The sequence below is a fragment of the Trachypithecus francoisi genome, unplaced genomic scaffold, assembly GCF_009764315.1.
Source record: "Trachypithecus francoisi isolate TF-2019V2 unplaced genomic scaffold, Tfra_2.0 Lachesis_group4, whole genome shotgun sequence".
NCBI lineage: Eukaryota > Metazoa > Chordata > Mammalia > Primates > Cercopithecidae > Trachypithecus > Trachypithecus francoisi.
Window position 1 is genome coordinate 53,074,043 of NW_022681469.1, and position 4,942 is coordinate 53,078,984.

A 4,942-nucleotide genomic window follows, 5' to 3' on the forward strand; every position below is an offset into this window, starting at 1 on the left:
CTTTCAGTGAGCCTCCAAGCTGAGGTGAAGAAGGAGATGGTTGATTTTGCAGTCTATTAATAACTGCCATAATCTCAAGTGACTCACAGACCTTGAAAAAAATGATGTGGCCTTCATTGCAGTTTTGCAGAAGTGAAAAATCTCCATTGCATGTAACTGTTGAAAGGGGATCTTCAGAATGACTTTGGTGAACCGTTCAGCGACTCACTTGTAAACCACAAAGCTGTACGAGGCAACAACGCTCATGATATCCCAGAGCAGTGTGGGCAATGGCCACACCAGAGATCCTCAAGGGAGTTCTCTGAGTTTAGGGGGCTTGCATTGCAGGAGTCAGCCATAAAGGATGGGAAATGCACATGGGGCACTATGCAAAGAAAGCCCTTTGTGAAGCAAGTAAAACACATCATCCCTTTGGCAATTTTCCACTGAGACCACACAAAGAATAAAATATTTAAACATAAACAAATTCTGTGTTTCTTCAAAATGTCTTCTTATCTAATTTCCCTCTTTTTTCCTACTCTTCCCTCCTAAATTCTCTGCCAGGCTCTAAAACTTCTCTTTCTTTCACCTCTCTGTCCTGGACCGTAAATGGCCTTTATACAGACTCCTCTCTCTTTCTCTCACGCAGAAGGCAGCTGAATTGCTTTCTCACTCAATTCCAGGCCTAATGAAAGTATCTAGGCCTTGAACCAGCCAACCATTCAGCTTTTGCTTATGCTTTTTGTTTTTTTTTTTTTCTTCTTTTCTTCCAACTTTCTAGTTTACCCCTTTACTCTGTTTAGTTGTATTAACTTGTTTTCCTGTATGAATCCTCTTTTAGATTACTTGGATTGTCCTGGAGTGGGCTCAAGAGAGTTTGTCATTCTTGGTCCGCCATTCTTAATGTAGCTCCCTTCTACCTGGGCCTGGCTCAAGAGAAGAGGCGGACACCAAACTAGGAATGGTGGGATGTCTGGGGTTCCTGGTGGCCTGTATCAGCAGTGAGTCAGCCAGCAGGAACAAGCCTTTGACAAAATCTTTCAAGTAAGGAAAAACCTTGTTGTGGTTCTAGGATGTGTCTAAATCAGGGTTCGGAACTGGGAATGTCTTGGCCCAAAGCTCGTGGTCTGCCTGCTCTAACTACTGGTGTTGAAACTCCAGGTAACGCTGCCTTAGCAGTCATGGTTGTGTGAGGACTTGCTGCTTCTTTCATTTGTCATTCTGACAAGGCTTCAGGAAATTTAGCCAATAGCAATAACAATCAATGTGCTCTTCTCTACCATACTGAATGAATGTCATGGCAGCTGATCAACAAGAGAATGCCATATTGGAGAGTCTCATTATAGGTCACGTATAACAGAGATGTAGGTATTCTATGACAGGGGAGTGAACAATAGTACCTTGCAAAGACCAGTGTTTGTGGTTAAAAACAAAAGACTGATGCTCAGGTGTAGACATGAGAATCCAGAATGATTTCTGCTTTGCCTTGTAAGTTATCAGTTAATCTGATGGGGATAGGAAAGGCAAAATCTCAGCATGTCAGTGTGTCAGTAATTCAACACAACTGACTCTTGTTAAGCTCACAGTCTTTGGCTGAGTGATGAGAAGCCTACCCAAGTCTTATTTACCCCCAAAATTGACCTCAGGAGATAGTTTTTTTCATTGATCTTTTGCCCACAAGTGATGAGTGTGCATGGTTAGGTTCCTTTCTATCCATAATTTTCTTAAACAGGACAGATGGATATGCAGACCCACTGTAAGAAACAATCGTGTCTAGAAATTGTGTGTGGTAAACTATTAATTTTTTCATTTAGCTCTTTGACAGCTATTTTCTGAGTGCACCTGATGCTATGCTAGGAATTACGGATGCAATGGTGACTGAAGTAAAGATGGTCCTTGCTTCAGTGAAACATGTGCCTTAACAACAAATGCAGAAAAGTCAAGGAAATTACATGATAAAAATATTAACCCATAATAAGTACTTTTTATGTTTAATTTTATTTTTAAATATTTAAGTCATTGATCCATTCAGAATTTATTTTGGCACAGGAGTGATATAGAAATCCAAATCTTTTACCCTGAAACACTAACCAGTTTTCACAATATCATTTACTAAATGGACCATGTTTTCTCTACAGATTTGAAATGATATCCTTATTATAGACCAAATTATCATATTTATAGGACTGTTTTGGCACTATATTCAGATACATTGATTTGTCTCCCTGCTTTTGGCTCAGGGATGGTTTTTAGTTTCTGTAACTTTATAATAATGTTTTTCTAGTTGGCAAATGAATCTTCTTTCTTCTTTATTTCCTCCCCCTTTTCCTTTTCCTCCTCCTCTCCAGGTCATTCCATGTATTTTTTTTTTTTTCAGATGACATTTAGAATAATTTTAAGCTCCTGATCTCCCCAAACTCCTTTTTAAAAACCTTGGGTCTGCAAGGCTACTTAAAGTCCTATTGATAAGATATCTATTGCAAGTGTTCCTGTGCTAAAATAATTCTAGAAATCCAATATATATGTTAAACTAAAATTCCTAGTTATTGCTCATGGGGAAAAATTTCTTTGGTGGGTTGTATTAGGTAGTAAAGCCTATAAAAAATCCCTTTATAGTATTTTAAAACATAAAAATAAATTTCAGATGCAGCTTCTAATCAATACTTCATGCAAACAGTTTCTCAATATATTTTGTATAAAATGAATCAGGTAAATTATGAGCTACCTGTTGAAATTTATAAGAAAAATTTCCTTATAATAGGTACCCGTTATAGGAAGATAATTCATGCTGTTAGCTGGAAAACAATTTGATTAGTTCCTTTCACACACATTCAGTAACTATGGATCTGTTACAGAATCTTAGAGTACTTTTTGATCAACCCAGAGTGGTGATTCAATGCAATATAACATCAAAATTTCCAGTGGACACAATACAGCATATTCTGGTATCTGTAGGGGCAACTGATTCAAGGCCTCAAACTAGGTCTTTCTCTTCCAAGCTTGTAGTCAAGCTATGCAATCACAAACATAAGGCAGAATACACCAGGGCAGAATCCATGGTGACATACTTCAGGACATAGGCTTATCTTAAGTAGAGTCCCAAAGGAGGTTTAAGATTATTAAAGGCATACAGAAAACATGGAACTTCTTATCCTACACAGTAACAAGCAAATAACAAGGATTTCTTTATCAATATGAAATGGGAAGATTAGTATATTAAATATTGTAATCATCTTTGGTTTGAATCCATTATGCACCAGTTAACATGAACATGACCTCAGGAAATTTACTTAATCTCTCAGAATATTAATGTGAGTAAAAACTCTCTTATGTAAATCCTAGGGCTTGTGACAGTGTACCAACAGAGACTGAAAAGCCAACATCTTCTTGATGCTCTGGAAGACCCTGTCATACTGAAGTTCTAAAACCAATCAAGTATGATAATAAAAGCTAACTGATTACTATCTTTTATGGAAGAAAAATATTAAGAAATTGTACTGCCCCAAGAAGAGATTTAAGATTGTTCTTTTACATCTATTTCATCCAACCAAATAAAAAGCTTTAAACATTTTTAAAGTATTTTCAGCTTAGATTGCACTACTTTGCCTTGAGTGGAGTAAATATTCATGCCAGGGCATGGGACAGCTTGCATTCTTGTTCCCAATTATTTGAAAGGCATAAGCTTCCTCATCCCATTGGCATCAAGATCTCCCTACTCCACAACAGGCCCTCTGACTGGCTTTGGCCAATGTGGGTGAGAGTGACACATGGCATTTTAGTGAAAGATATTAAGAGCCTTCATGAGGTTCTAACATTTTCTTTCTTTTTCCCCTTTGCCACTTGAGATTTATATCCCAAGATGTGAAAGGCCTGGTACTCCAACTTGGTCCTAGATTGAAAATGGAGAGCAGAATCATAGCCAAATTGCAGCTGACATCTACAGTGACCAAAAAATATTTGGTTGCTATTGTAAGCCTTTGAGATTTGGGGGCTGTTATCAATCTAGGCTAAGCTGACTAATACAAAGTATCATTCCAAAATGGTAGTTATAATGTCACATTTCTACTTCTTCATGTAGATACCCAATTTCTAAAAGAAGTGTAAGATTCTCTGTATTTTCATGGGTTCATCCTCTGTTGATTCCATGATTATGATATCACCGAAATAATGCCTAGGGATTTTAGACAGTTGAATTTTTATTGAAAAATCCCAAAGGCAACACAAATTCATGTGGAAAAATATTGAATTCTGACAATCATTTTAAAGCATGGTGCAGTGGCTTTGTAAACAATAAGCTGTTGATACACTTTGTGAAAAGAAATTTGACAAAGGCTTCTTTCATTCCTATGCAATAATACTCTACCAGTTTCTCCCTTGGGCAAACCATGTTCCAGGAAGCTGAGGACAGAAGTGGAGGTGGCACCTTTCACTATTACTTTTGATGATAGACTTATAAAATATTGCTTCTTATCCCCATGACACTAGCCTCTGCTGGAGTAGAGTGCAAGTGCCCAAAAAAGGGATGCTTCTACTGGGGCATATGACAGTGGTTCTGCTGAATTGGAGGTAAGACAGCTACCCAGACATCTTGACCTCCTAATGTCATTGGAAAAACAGACGAAAAGGAATTAACCAGGGTGGGCTCTAAATGACTAAGGAAAAATAGTGTACTTTATACACAATGGGGCAGGTTTGATGTGGTTAGTTTTCCTGCTATTTATACTATGTTGGCTCCCCTGTGGTACCCCCAATACCTCATATTTTGTAGTAAAAGTTATTGGAAGACCACTGCAATCTCATATAGGCAGGACTAACCAGGGTTAAATACTTGAGAAAAGATGACGTGAGTCAAACTACCAAGAGAAGAACCCCAACCACCTGAGGTGCTTTCTGAGGACAAAGAATATGGAATGGGTAGTGGAGGACAGAAGTCATAAGTATCAGCCACAGCCTTGTGAACAGA